Below are 15,805 nucleotides of genomic sequence, written 5' to 3' on the forward strand. Positions count from 1 at the left end.
CTACCCCACACGGACTGTGGGTGCAGCACTGTGGGTGTACCGACACCACACTGACTGTGGGTGCAGCACTGTGGGTGTACCTACCCCACACGGACTGTGGGTGCAGCACTGTGGGTGTACCGACACCACACTGACTGTGGGTGCAGCACTGTGGGTGTACCTACCCCACACGGACTGTGGGTGCAGCACTGTGGGTGTACCTACCCCACACGGACTGTGAGTGCAGCACTGTGGGTGTACCTACACCACACGTACTGTGGGTGCAGCACTGTGGGTGTACCTACCCCACACGGACTGTGGGTGCAGCACTGTGGGTGCACCTACCCCACACGGACTGTGAGTGCAGCACTGTGGGTGTACCTACCCCACACGGACTGTGGGTGCAGCACTGTGGGTGTACCTACACCACACGTACTGTGGGTGCAGCACTGTGGGTGCACCTACCCCACACGGACTGCGGGTGCAGCACTGTGGGTGTACCTACCCCACACGGACTGCGGGTGCAGCACTGTGGGTGTACCTACACCACACGTACTGTGGGTGCAGCACTGTGGGTGTACCTACCCCACACGGACTGCGGGTGCAGCACTGTGGGTGTACCTACACCACACGGACTGCGGGTGCAGCACTGTGGGTGTACCTACACCACACGGACTGTGGGTGCAGCACTGTGGGTGCACCTACCCCACACGGACTGTGAGTGCAGCACTGTGGGTGTACCTACCCCACACGGACTGCGGGTGCAGCACTGTGGGTGTACCTACACCACACGGACTGCGGGTGCAGCACTGTGGGTGTACCTACACCACACGTACTGTGGGTGCAGCACTGTGGGTGCACCTACACCACACGTACTGTGGGTGCAGCACTGTGGGTGTACCTACCCCACACGGACTGCGGGTGCAGCACTGTGGGTGTACCTACACCACACGGACTGCGGGTGCAGCACTGTGGGTGTACCTACACCACACGGACTGTGGGTGCAGCACTGTGGGTGCACCTACCCCACACGGACTGTGAGTGCAGCACTGTGGGTGTACCTACCCCACACGGACTGTGGGTGCAGCACTGTGGGTGTACCTACCCCACACGGACTGTGGGTGCACCGACACCACACGGACTGTGGGTGCAGCACTGTGGGTGTACCTACACCACACGTACTGTAGGTGCAGCACTGTGGGTGCACCTACCCCACACGGACTGCGGGTGCAGCACTGTGGGTGTACCTACACCACACGTACTGTGGGTGCAGCACTGTGGGTGTACCTACCCCACACGGACTGCGGGTGCAGCACTGTGGGTGTACCTACCCCACACGGACTGCGGGTGCAGCACTGTGGGTGTACCTACACCACACGTACTGTGGGTGCAGCACTGTGGGTGTACCTACCCCACACGGACTGTGGGTGTACCGACACCACACGGACTGTGGGTGCAGCACTGTGGGTGCACCTACCCCACACGGACTGTGGGTGCAGCACTGTGGGTGCACCTACCCCACACGGACTGTGGGTGCAGCACTGTGGGTGCACCTACCCCACACGGACTGTGGGTGCAGCACTGTGGGTGTACCTACCCCACACGGACTGTGGGTGCAGCACTGTGGGTGCACCTACCCCACACGGACTGTGGGTGCAGCACTGTGGGTGTACCTACCCCACACGGACAGTGGGTGCAGCACTGTGGGTGCACCTCCCCCACACGGACTGTGGGTGCAGCACTGTGGGTGCACCTCCCCCACACGGACTGTGGGTGCAGCACTGTGGGTGCACCTCCCCCACACGGACTGTGGGTGCAGCACTGTGGGTGCACCTCCCCCACACGGACTGTGGGTGCAGCACTGTGGGTGTACCTACCCCACACGGACTGTGGGTGCAGCACTGTGGGTGTACCTACCCCACACGGACAGTGGGTGCAGCACTGTGGGTGCACCTCCCCCACACGGACTGTGGGTGCAGCACTGTGGGTGCACCTCCCCCACACGGACTGTGGGTGCAGCACTGTGGGTGCACCTACCCCACACGGACTGTGGGTGCAGCACTGTGGGTGCACCTACCCCACACGGACTGTGGGTGCAGCACTGTGGGTGTACCTACCCCACACGGACTGCGGGTGCAGCACTGTGGGTGTACCTACCCCACACGGACTGTGGGTGCAGCACTGTGGGTGTACCTACCCCACACGGACTGTGGGTGCAGCACTGTGGGTGCACCTACCCCACACGGACTGTGGGTGCAGCACTGTGGGTGTACCTACCCCACACGGAGTGCGGGTGCAGCACTGTGGGTGTACCTACCCCACACGGACTGCGGGTGCAGCACTGTGGGTGTACCTACCCCACACGGACTGTGGGTGCAGCACTGTGGGTGTACCTACCCCACACGGACTGTGGGTGCAGCACTGTGGGTGTACCTACCCCACACGGAGTGCGGGTGCAGCACTGTGGGTGTACCTACCCCACACGGAGTGCGGGTGCAGCACTGTGGGTGCACCTACCCCACACGGACTGTGGGTGCAGCACTGTGGGTGTACCTACCCCACACGGACTGTGGGTGCAGCACTGTGGGTGTACCTACCCCACACGGAGTGCGGGTGCAGCACTGTGGGTGTACCTACCCCACACGGACTGTGGGTGCAGCACTGTGGGTGCACCTACCCCACACGGACTGCGGGTGTACCGACACCACACGGACTGTGGGTGCAGCACTGTGGGTGTACTTACACCACACGGACTGTGGGTGTACCTACACCACACGGACTGTGGGTGCAGCACTGTGGGTGTACTTACACCACACGGACTGTGGGTGTACCTACCCCACACGGACTGTGGGTGCAGCACTGTGGGTGTACCTACCCCACACGGACTGTGGGTGCAGCACTGTGGGTGCACCTACCCCACACGGACTGTGGGTGCAGCACTGTGGGTGTACCTACCCCACACGGACTGTGGGTGCAGCACTGTGGGTGCACCTACCCCACACGGACTGTGGGTGCAGCACTGTGGGTGCACCGACACCACACGGACTGTGGGTGCAGCACTGTGGGTGTACCTACCCCACACGGACTGTGGGTGCAGCACTGTGGGTGTACCGACACCACACAGACTGTGGGTGCAGCACTGTGGGTGTACCTACCCCACACGGACTGTGGGTGCAGCACTGTGGGTGCACCTACCCCACACGGACTGTGGGTGCAGCACTGTGGGTGCACCTACCCCACACGGACTGTGAGTGCAGCACTGTGGGTGCACCTACCCCACACGGACTGTGGGTGCAGCACTGTGGGTGCACCTACCCCACATGGACTGTGAGTGCAGCACTGTGGGTGTACCTACACCACACGTACTGTGGGTGCAGCACTGTGGGTGTACCTACCCCACACGGACTGTGGGTGCAGCACTGTGGGTGCACCTACCCCACACGGACTGTGGGTGCAGCACTGTGGGTGCACCTACCCCACACGGACTGTGGGTGCAGCACTGTGGGTGCACCTACCCCACACGGACTGTGGGTGCAGCACTGTGGGTGCACCGACACCACACGGACTGTGGGTGCAGCACTGTGGGTGTACCTACCCCACACGGACTGTGGGTGCAGCACTGTGGGTGCACCTACCCCACACGGACAGTGGGTGCAGCACTGTGGGTGCACCTACCCCACACGGACTGTGGGTGCAGCACTGTGGGTGCACCTACCCCACACGGACTGTGGGTGCAGCACTGTGGGTGTACCTACCCCACACGGACTGTGGGTGCAGCACTGCGGGTGCACCTACACCACACGGACTGTGGGTGCAGCACTGTGGGTGTACCTACCCCACACGGACTGTGGGTGCAGCACTGCGGGTGCACCTACACCACACGGACTGCAGCGGTTCAAGAAGGCAGCTCATCACCAACTTCTCAACGGCAATTAGGGATGGGCAATAAATGCTGGCCTGGTCAGCGACGCCCACATCCGGGGAATAAATAAATAAAAAGAAAAGCAAAAGCCTGCTTCCACCTGGGTCTTCAAATCATCATGAGGGAGTTGTGGGGGGCAGGGTGGCAATAGGTTAAAAAAGATTTGAAACTTGCCTGCTAAATCTTTAGGGCATCTGCCAGAAGGAGCAAGATGCAACGTGATAGCAGTAGCAATGAAGCCCTGCCTGGGATTGTAGAACACACTGCAACAGACTTCAGAACAAAGGGACCACTCCCCTCTTCACCCTTCACCACTCCTCTCCCAGAGAGGAAAGACAATGCACGCAGATAATGTGATGGCAGGCGCTCCCTGTATTATTGGCTGCAGGAATCCTGAAGTCTGAGGTGCCCCTTTCAGGGTGTTGGGTAATAACACCACATGGCCCTTCGCGCACCAGACCTCTCACAGATGGGTGCCGCCCCCCACTGGGCTCAGACAGTCTGAGCTGTGTGGCAGTCGTATGACGCCCACACAGAATAGAAGCCTGAATCACAAAAAACAGTTGTTGCCACCCCCTGTTCTGTGCCCTGGACCTGCCTCTGTGCTTCTCTCCTCCCTGTATGACATAAAGCAGGAAAGCACCGAGACTGTCATCTCCTGAGGGAGACAAGGAAGAGATTAAAAAAGGGCTAAAAAGGGAAATAATATGGGAAAAATTCCTCTCCATCCCTCTCTGGCAATGGAAACCAGTCCAGGAGACCACACGGACTGCACCCTCTGTATGATGTGATCTCTGCCCCAGCCAGGAACCGGTCCAGCTCCCTCTCGGAGACAGAGTCAGCATCCAGCACACCAGTCGGAAACACATTCCAGAGGCTCAATACTCCTAATATCCAGTCTATTCCGACTCTTACACCATTCACACTGGTCCTCCTCAATCGGTTAAACTGGAATCATCCCTTAATCTATAGACTGCGTTTGTTGGCAACGCAACCACTAGGTGGCCCAGTACCTGCACATGTGCAAATGCAGCCTCTTCCACTGCAACGTCGGTGTCTGCGACGTTCAGGCAGCTGCAAGATTAAAGATGACGCTGCTCAATTTATCAAGGAAATGCTTATGGCTAGATAATTCTAGCAAACTAACCTTACATTAAGTTGGATGGAAGCCCAGTAATATGCTGCTATGTAGTTATAGGATACTAACTGTAATCCTCAGATCCATTTAATATTCCAGTAATCCTATTAAATACAAAAGGAATTTTATGATTGAATTTCCATGTTCTGATACTTTTGGAAGTTAGTGAATTGGCACCCCGATCGATGGAAAAGAAAATTGGGCAGAGTATAAAATGTGCTGCCAATTCATTGTCAAGATTCGTTTATATGACTGACCAGGACTGATTTCACCCGAACGCAGCGACCAGCTCCCGCCCCACTGGCTGCTCTCCCCCCTCGGCAACTCTCTTTCTCCCCCACTCAGCCACTCACTCCAGACCTCGCGACTCCCCGTCACTCCCCTACCCTATTGTTCCTCGCTTCGCGCCTCCCTGCTCGCCGGCTACTGGCTCCCCGCTTCCCCCATCTCCCACCAGCTGCTAGTTATAGGCCACACTGCTTCCCTCCTCTCGGCCACTCGCTCCCACATTTGATCATTCTCCACGCGGCGACTGAAGAAGCAAGGGGTGTTGGGGCGATGTAGGAGCAAGTGGCTGAGAGGAGGGGGGTGAGGGGATACTGGGAGCGAGCAGTCAGAGTGCAGGGTGGCGCGAAGCGAGGAACAGGAACAATCAGCCAGGGCTGTGGGGGAAAATGTCGAGGCCTGGAGCGAGTTGCCAAAGGAGGAGAGCGGCTAGTGGGGCGGAGCAAGTGATGGGGATCAAGCTCCAGTCTCAAAGTCTCCCATTCACTCACTCCCTCCAGCCGAGTGGGGGGCTGAATACCCGATGTTGCTTTATTGCGCATGCGCGAAGATGGACCAGGCACGGATACGCGTTGACGTTGGTGCTGCACGATGATGTCATCCTGCGCATGTACCACTTCGTCCTGGCAAGACGTAGGTTGCACATGTGCGCAGCTTGGAGCACTCTGACCACGTCAGTGGGTTAGGAGTCACTTTGTAATCTATATTGGAAGAGGCCCTTTCTGCTGGTTGTTTCATTCTGAGAGTTGTGAGATTAACACCATAGGATCTGGGATATAACTGAAGAGCCAGAAGAGGTTGGTGTATGATCTCTTTGTAAAGTAATACAAACAAAGCTGAAGGGCAGACATAAAGGTTTATAACACAGAGCTTTAATGGAGACTTGCTGGTGCTTTAGCTTACACATGCTGACTGACTGTGCAAGAGAACTGAATCATGTCATACTGTATCAGTTCCTGTGATGACATACAGATTAGCATAAACATGTATTTAAATGATTGTATTTAACAGACTAAGAAATAAACAATCACAGTATCCCCTTTCCCTTAAATCACAACCCCATATAGCGTAATATTAATATGTCCATGAATAAGCAACCCTTATGAGATATAAGAAATTTGACAACTATAACACTGTTTACATAAAACATTCGACTATAACAAGAACATTTGGAACACTCCTCTTCAAGGTGTTTTCTACGTTTGGTACTGTACTGGTCATCGACTGATTCAACCAGACCTTGTGACAATTACATGTGGGGATGTTCTCGAACTGCCCATTCTCTCCTCGTGAAGATTGTGTTTGGGAGAATTGTCCCCAGTTGTTGGTGTGTTGCTTACTGTCTATCCATCTTCAAAATGTACATGGGTACACGTAGGCAATGCTGATTGGTTGTTTTGTGCACGGCTAGCAGAGTCCCCTCAGGTTGAGATCGAGTCCTTCGCAGTACTGCACCCTTTGGTGTTGTCACCTCATATGAACTGGTTCTTTGCACACCTTGGACACCTCTGCTGGGATCCATGTTTGTTCTTGAGCATTTGGTCCTTAGCCCTGCAGCTTTCGGCACTTGAGGTGCATATCCACACTCCTTTTAAATGAGTTGAGGGTTTCTGCTTCAACTACCCTTTCAGGCAGTGAGTTCCAGACCCCTATCACCCTCTGGGTGAAAAAGTTTTTCCTCATCTCCCCTCTAATTTTTCTACCAATCACTTTAAATCTATGCCCCCTCGTCATTGACCTCTCTGCTAAGGTGAATAGACCCTTCACCTCCACTCTATTCAGGCCCCTCAAAGTTATGTACATTTCAATCAAATTTCCCCTCAGCCTTCTCTGTTCCAAGGAGAACAACCCCAGTCTATCCAATCTTTCCTCAGAGCTGCATTTTTCCAGTCCCGTCAACATCCTCGTAAATCTCCTCTGTACCCTCTCTAGTGCAATTACATCCTTTCTGTAATGTGGTGACCAGAACTGCACACAGTACTCAAGTTGTGGCCTAACCAATGAATGATACAGTTCCAGCATAACCTCCCTGCTCTTATATTCTGTACCTCAGCTAATAAAGGAAAGGATTCCAAATGCCTTCTTAACTACCTTATCGACCTATCCTGCTACCTTCAGGGATCTGTGGACATTCACTCCAAGGTCCCTTACTTCCTCTACACTTCTCAGTATTTTCCCATTAATCATGTATTCCTTTGCCTTGTTTGACCTCCCCAAATGCATCCCCTCACACTTCTCCAAGTTGAATTCCGTTTGCCACTTTTCTGCCGATCTGACCTGACCATCAATATCTTCCTGCAGCCTACAGCTATCCTCCTCGCTATCTAGCACATGGCCAATCTTTGTGTCGTCTGCAAACTTCTTGATTATGCCCCCTACATTTACATCTAAATCATTAATATATACCACAAAAAGCAGGAGACCCAGCACTGAGCCCTGCGGAACGCCACTGGAAACAGCTCTCCAGTCGCTAAAACAGCCGTCAACAATTACCCTTTGTTTTCTGCCACTGAGCCAATTTTGTATCCACCTTGCTGCATTTCCCTGGATCCAATGGGATTTTATTTTTTTAGCCAATCTGCCATATGGGACCTTGTCAAAAGCCTTGCTAAAATCCATGTAGACCACATCAACTGCACTACCCTCATCTATCTTCCTTGTTACTTCTTCAAAAAATTCGATCAAGTTGGTCAAACAAGATCTTCTCTTAACAAATCAACGCTGACTATCCCTGATTAACCTGTGCCTTTCTAAGTGACAGTTTATCCTGTCTCTCAGAATAGATGCCAATAATTTGTCCACTACTGAGGTTAGACTGACTGGCCTGTAATTATTTGGTCTATCCTTTGCTCCCTTTTTAAACAGAGGTACAACGTTAGCAATTCTGCAACCCTCCGGCACCTTCCACCTGCCCATCTTCATTTCCTAAAACTAAATCTAAAACTGCACCCTCTCTTGTTGGACTTGTTACAAACTGGTCAAAATGGTTCTCCTGAATGCACCTCAAGAATTCTGCTCCCTCAATTCCTTTCACATTAAAACTATCCCAGTTAATATTGGAGTAATTAAAATCCCCTACTATTACTGCCCTGTTGTTCTTGCATTTCTCAGAGATTTGCCTACATATCTGCTCTTCTATCTCCCTCTGACTGTTTGGGGGTCTATAATACACTCCCAGCAGTGTGATTGTCCTTTTTTGTTCCTTAGCTCAATCCATGTGGCCTCATTTGATGAACCTTCCAACAAATCATCCCTCCTCACAGCTGTAATAGTTTCCTTGACCAAAATTGCCACTCCCCCTCCTTTCTTATCTCCCTCCCTATCGCGTCTGAAAACCCTGTAACCAGGAACGTTGAGCTGCCATTCCTGTCCCTCCTTAAGCCATGTTTCTGTAATAGCTATGATATCATACCGTCACGTGTCTATCTGTGCCCTCAGCTCATCTATTTTATTTGTGGATCCCTTCCCGCTATTGCCGCACTCGCACGCCATTAGCCGACCACGGCGCTGTGGCCCTTCCTGCCTGTAAGCTCACAAGCCCACACTGCAGTAACACAGCTCAGGGCGTGGCTCCTGCTCAGCTCTGGAGGCATCGCAGTTTTCTGCAAATTTTAAAGCAAGATTTTCCTCAGGGAGAGAAAAGAGTAAAAGGCTCAGGAAGTGGCAGCCAGATTTCTGGAGATGGACTCTGGAGATTTGCCAGCTCGGGGGCAAAGCCGGGAGTGCATGCAAATCACCCTCAATCGCTACTCACGTTGTTGCTCTCCTGATGGGAGAACTGTGATCCACTCGCAGTGCATCAGGTAGGGCTTCTGATTCGAGTTGTCTTCAGCTGCTGATCAATGCTGTTAGCTCACTACCTCTGCCACCATATTGTATTATCTCTTTCTAGATTAATACAAATGAAGCTGAAGGGCAGGCATAAAGATTTGAACGTAGAGCTTTGACTGAGACTTGCTGTTGCTTCAGCTTAACATATGTTAACTGCAGGAGAACTGAATCACGTGATATTGCATCACTTCCTGTGATGACATACAAATTTGCATAAACATATATTTAAATGATTATATTCAACATACTAACAAATATACTATCACAACAAAGGTTGGCTGCTGGGGCAGTGACAAGTCCTAGTTTGTGATCTGGTTTAGTAGGCCAATCTTGAAGAGCCCTGTGAGTGAGCCGTGCAGGAAATGCTGTCACTGTTCCTGTTTTGGACAGGAGAGAATCATGGTTCTTGGCTGGCTCAATCTAACCCGAGAGATACGCCAAAGCAAGCAGCAGTGAAAATATTCGAGTTTCAAGAATAGTGACTTTAACAATATATATATAGCTGGCTTGAGGAATGAGCTCACTGTGGGTGGAAGAGAGAGATAGTCAAATCAACATCTTTGCCAATTGCAGCAACCAGATGGGATTCCATGTATTTTCCAATTTTGAAGTAAACAACAGGGAGTTGTTGCCATTCACTTGGGTTGACTTTCTCTCCTTGGAGTTTAAACCAAGTTTCCACTGCTCCCTATGGTCCCTAAATGCCACCAGATTGTGTTCAGTTGCTGGCTTGTTCCCACAAGGTGTTGCTGACAAACCCCAGAGTCTAGTGATGATTCTTGGTTACTCGTGCAACTGTCAATGTGAGCTTCCCTGATCCTGAACCAGTTTGTTAGCAAAACCTCAGCGTATTATTGAGCTTCAGTTTATTGATTCACTTGAATAATCACTAACCTCCCTGCCCCCAGTTGTCAGGGTGAATGCACGATATTTATGCTGGGAATTTCCTGAGGTTTGTTCGATTGTTCACTGTAACTAGAAAGTGAGGTGGGGGTCTGATCAGGTCATAGTCAGTGATTGGGACACACCTCACGCCCCCCCCCCCCCCCCCACCAATTGGACATTCACCCCCTTTATCCGTACGGTACCAGCACGGCCTCCTCTCGTGGACGGTCTCTAACCCTCCTTCCTGCTGATTTCACTGTGAAGCTGTCTTTCATAGAGTTATACACCACAGAAACAGGCCCTTCAACCCATCGTGTCTGTGCTGGCCATCAAGCACCTAACTATTCTAATCCCATTTTCCAGCACTTGGCCCGTAGCCTTGTATGCTATGGCGTTTCAAGTGCTCATCTAAATACTTCTTAAATGTTGTGAGGGTTCCTGCCTCTACCACCCCTTCAGGCAGTGTGTTCCAGATTCCAACCATCCTCTGGGTGAAAACATTTTTCCTCAAATCTCCTCTAAACCTCCTGCCCCTTAACTTAAATCTATGCCCCCCGGTTATTGACCCCTCCGCTAAGGGAAAAGGTTTCTTCCTATCTAACCTATCAATTCCCCTCATAATTATGTATACAATTATGTCAGGAGGATAGATTGTGCAGGAGCAGTTTGAAGCTTTCTACAAGATGCACTGCAGCAGCGCACCAAGTCTCCTTAGACAGCACCTTCCAAACCCGCGACCTCTACCGCCTAGAAGGACAAGAGCAGCAGATGCATGGGAACACCACCACCTGCAAGTTCCCTTCCAAGTCACACACCATCCTGACTTGGAACTATATCACCGTTCCTTCACTGTCGTTGGGTCAAAATCCTGGAACTCCCTTCCTAACAGCACTGTGGGTGTACCTACCCCACATGGACTGCAGTGGTTCAAGAAGGCAGCTCACCACCACCTTCTCAAGGACAATTAGGGATGGACAATAAATGCTGGCCTGGCCAGTGACGCCCACATCCTGAGAATGAATAAAACAGAGAGCTGATGTGTACAGAATACCCAGAGTAGACAGTAGAGTTTGTGAATAGTGGAGTAGGCAGGGATTGGAAGGAGTGTGTCTCCCTGACAGGAGATCAATACTCACCTTTCCACAGAGGCCAAGTATTACTTGCAGATTTTAATGGAGGCTGGAGCTTTAATCAACAGGGCCAACCACCAACTGTTTACTGACAACGTTAGATTGTTCGAACAGCCAACTTGGCAACAAAAAGCACAGTGATGGGACTGAGCTATTCTCCAGTTGGCCAGGCTCCCGACTGAAGTAAGTGGGCCAACCATCTCCTATTCTGCTTGGCTCCTCAGACACCCTGGCTTGTAGGCTGTGTAACCCTCACCCAGCAACACCGCCACAGACTGGCAGGGGCTGCCGCTGTGTAGCTGGCACTCAGCAGTAGATGAAAGATCTGGCCTTATCACATCTCAGAGATGTCCCAGGACATTTCATGTACAACAGATTACACTGGTGCAGTGTCAGTTCCTATGCAGTCAAACCCAGCTGCTGTTGTGTGCAGCTGTGAGAGGAATTGTCTGATTCTGGTGATGTTGGTTGAAGGGAGGAATGTTGGTGCAGGGTGGGGTCAGTGGTGACATCTGGCTAAGTGTTTTGACACTTGAGAATAAGCTCCCTGGGAATTTTAATGTGAGGACCCTTCTCCTCAATGGAACGTATCTGTGAAACTCTGAAGAACAGCAGATACTCGTTCCCCACCACAAATCTGATGTGTGCAGGAGTCCGATTCTTGTATATGTCTTGTGCAGAGTAAGGGCAGATTTTGATGAACAGCCATTTTACCATGTGAGAAAAACACTGCAAATTTCCAGCAATGGAACTGAAAGCTTCAGTGAACAGCATCAGGAACTAAAAACTGCAACTGGCTGATTTGCCAAATATAAATTGGAGTTTAAAGAGGAACAGCTGTGCTTCCAGGGCCATAGGCTTTGTGCCAACCTCGACAAGTTCTGTTTAATCACATCAAAATCCTATTGCAAACATCACTCCAAGAACACACTCTCTCTCTCTCTCTCTCTTGTGTTATAATAGGACATAGAAATCTAGAAAAATAGGAGCAGGAGTAGGCCATTCGGCCCTTCGAGCCTGCACCGCCATTCAATACGATCATGGCTGATCATCCAAAATCAGTACCCTGTTCCTGCTTTCTCCCCATATCCCTGGATCCCTTTAGCCCTAAGAACTATATCTAACTCTTTCTTGAATATATTTAATGATTTGGCCTCAACTGCTTTCTGTGGTAGAGAATTCCACAGGTTCACCACTCTCTGGGTGAAGAAATCCCTCCTCATCTCAGTCCTAAATGGCTTACCCCTTTATCCTTAGACTGTGACCCCTGGTCCTGGACTCCCCCGCCATCAGGAACATCCTTCCTGCATCTACCCTGTCCAGTCCTGTTAGAATTTTGTAGGTTTCTATGAGATCCCCTCTCATTCTTCTAAACTCTAGTGAATACAAACCTAATCGACCCAATCTCTCTTCATATGTCAGTCCTGCCCTCCCAGGAATCAGTCTGGTAAACCTTCGCTGCACTCCCTCTATAGCAAGAACATCCTTCCACAGATAAGGAGACAAAAACTCACATAATATTCCAGATGTTGTCTCACCAAGGCCTTGTACAATTGCAGCAAGACATCCTTGCTCCTGTACTCGAATCCTGGCACTATGAAGGTCAACTAACCATTTGCCTTCTTAACTGCCTGCTGCACCTGCATGCTTACTTTCAGCGACTGGTTCACAAGGACACCCAGGTCTTGCTGCACCTCCCCCTTTCCCAATCTATCGCCGTTCAGATAATAATTTGCCTTTCTGTTTTTGCCACCAAAGTGGATAACCTCACATTTATCCACATTATACTGCATCTGCCATGTATTTGCTCACTCACTCAACCTGTCCAAATCACACTGGAGTTTCTCTGCATTCTCCTCACAGCTCACACTCCCACCCAGCTTTGTGTCATCTGCAAACTTAAATATATTACATTTAGTTCCCTCATCTATATCATTAATATATATTGTGAATAGCTGGGGTCCTAGCACTGATCCCTACGGTACCCCACTAGTCACTGCCTGCCCCTCGGAAAAATACCTGTTTATTCCTACTCTTTGTTTCCTGTCTGCCAACCAGTTCTCTATCCATGTCAGTACCTTACCCCCAATCCCATGTGCTTTAATTTTGCATGCTAATCTCTTATGTGGGACCTTATCGAAAGCCTTCTGAAAGTCCAAATACACCACATCCACTGATTCTCCCTTGTCTATTCTACTAGTTACATCCTCAAAAAATACCAGCAGATTTGTCAAGTATGATTTCCCTTTTGTAAATGCATGTTGATTTTGTCCGATCCTGTCACTGTTTTCCAAGTGCTCTGCTATTACATCTTTTATAACGGACTCTAGCATTTTCCCCACTACTGATGTGAGGCTAACAGGTCTATAATTCCCTGTTTTCTTTCTACCTCCTTTTTTAAATAGTGGGGTTACATTATCTACCTTCCAATCCATTGGAACTGTTCCAGAGTCTATAGAATTTTGAAAAATGACCAGCAATGCATCTACTATTTCTAGGGCCACTTCCTTAAGTACTCTGGGATGTAGATTATCAGGCCCTGGGGATTTATCAGCCTTCAATCCCATCAATTTCCCGAACACCATTTCCCTACTAATACTGATTTCATAGAGTTCCTCCTTCTCACTAGATCCTATGTTTCCCAACATTTCTGGGAGGTAATTTGTGTCCTCCTTTGTGAAGACAGAACCAATGTTTGTATTTAATTGGTCTGCCATTTCTTTGTTCCCCATTTATAAATTCCCCTGTTTCTGACTGTAAGGGACCCACATTTGTCTTCACTAATCTTTTTCTCTTCACATATCTATAGAAGCTTTTACAGTCAGTTTTTATGTTCTCTGCAAGCTTACTCTCATACTCTATTTTTCCCTTCTTAATCAATCCCTTGGTCCTCCTTTGCTGAATTCTAAACTGTTCCCAATCCTCAAGTTTGCTGCTTGTTCTGGCCATTTTATATTTCTCCTTGGATCTAATACTATCCCTAATTTCTTTTGTAAGCCACGGTTGAGCCACCCTTCCTGTTTTATTTTTGCGCCAGACAGGAATGAACAATTGTTGTAATTCAACCATGCCCTCTTTAAATGCTAGCCATTGCCCATCCACTGTCAATCCTTTAAGTAACATTCCCCAGTCTATCATAGCCAACTCACCCCTCATACCTTCATAGTTTCCTTTATTTAGATTCAGGACCCTCGTCTCAGAATCAACTCTCTCGCTCTCCATCTTAATGAAGAATTCTGTCATGTTATGGTCGTTCTTCCCCAAGGGGCCCCACACAACAAGATTGTTAACTAATCCTTTCTCATTACACAATACCCAGTCTAGGATGGCCTGTTCTCTGGTTGGTCCCTCAACGTATTGGTCCAAAAAACCATCACGTACACACTCCAGGAATTCCTCTTCTACAGTATTATTGATAATTTGGTTTACCCAATCTAAATGTAGATTAAATTCACCCATAATTACAGTTACACCCTTATTGCATGCGTCTCTAATTTCCTGTTTAATGCCATCCTCTACATCATCACTGCTGTTTGGGGGTCTATATACAACCCCCACCAACGTTTTCTGCCTCTTGGTGTTTCTTAGCTCCACCCATAGATTCCACATCAGGATTTTCTGAGCTAATATCCTTCCTCAATATTGTATTGATTTCCTCTTTTACTAACTACGCTACTCCACCTCCTTTCCCTCTTTGCCTGTCCTTCCTAAATATTGAATACCCTTGGATGTTCAGTTCCCATCCTTGGTCACCCTGCAGCCATGTCTCCGTAATCACAACTATATCGTATCCATTTACATTTCTCATGGATAACTTTCATTCTTCACTTCACCTTGTGAAATCTGCCAGATTAACTCCAGCTACAGACTTGAAAGAAACACCATTCCCAGGCCATGATGACCTATGATCTGTGACCTTTGCCTCTTGTCCCTCCTTGTCTCCCCCCGCCGCCACAACCCCCACCCCAGCTCCACTTAGTTTTTGCCCCATCTTCCCTTTTTCATATCCAATGAAGCACCTTGGAATCTTAAAGGTACTATATAAATACAAGCTGTTGTTGTGTATTCCAGCACTTTCCATTTTTATTCCTGCTTTATGTGCTGTCATTGTCATCCACGTAACCCCATTTGTACTCTGCCCCAGGTCAGACCTGCAACCACCCCAGATATCAGGTACTTGACCAGGGTGGGCACAGCATCCTGGTTCCAGACAGTTACCTCCCAGACAAGGAGACAGACTGACTGACACCCTCATTCACACACTCAGTAACAGGCTGTAAATATTAATACTCTCCTGTGGACCCCCAGTAAATACTGACACACTCCCAGGGAACTCCTTGTAAATATTGACACACTCCCCGGGACTCCCTGTAAATACTGACATCCTCCTGGGGAACTCCCTGTAAATACTGACACACTCCCCGGGACTCCCTGTAAATACTGACACACTCCCAGGGAACTCCTTGTAAATACTGACACACTCCCCGGCGACCCCCTGTAAATACTGACACCCTCCTGTAATCGTCACACTGACATCATCATGCTGACATCATCATGCTGACACCATCACGCTATAAGCGTCACACTGACATCATCACAGTGTAATCGACACGCTGTAATTGTCACACTGCATTC

The 15,805-nt window shown here is 50.0% G+C and overlaps 1 protein-coding gene across 2 annotated transcripts in view; it reads left to right on the forward strand.

Annotated features, from left to right (window-relative positions):
* col5a1 (procollagen, type V, alpha 1) overlaps positions 1-15,805 on the forward strand; it is a 633,899-nt gene that overhangs the window by 411,673 nt on the left and 206,421 nt on the right. The window lies entirely within an intron of this gene.

This window comes from Heterodontus francisci, chromosome 32, assembly GCF_036365525.1.
Source record: "Heterodontus francisci isolate sHetFra1 chromosome 32, sHetFra1.hap1, whole genome shotgun sequence".
Classification (NCBI taxonomy): domain Eukaryota; kingdom Metazoa; phylum Chordata; class Chondrichthyes; order Heterodontiformes; family Heterodontidae; genus Heterodontus; species Heterodontus francisci.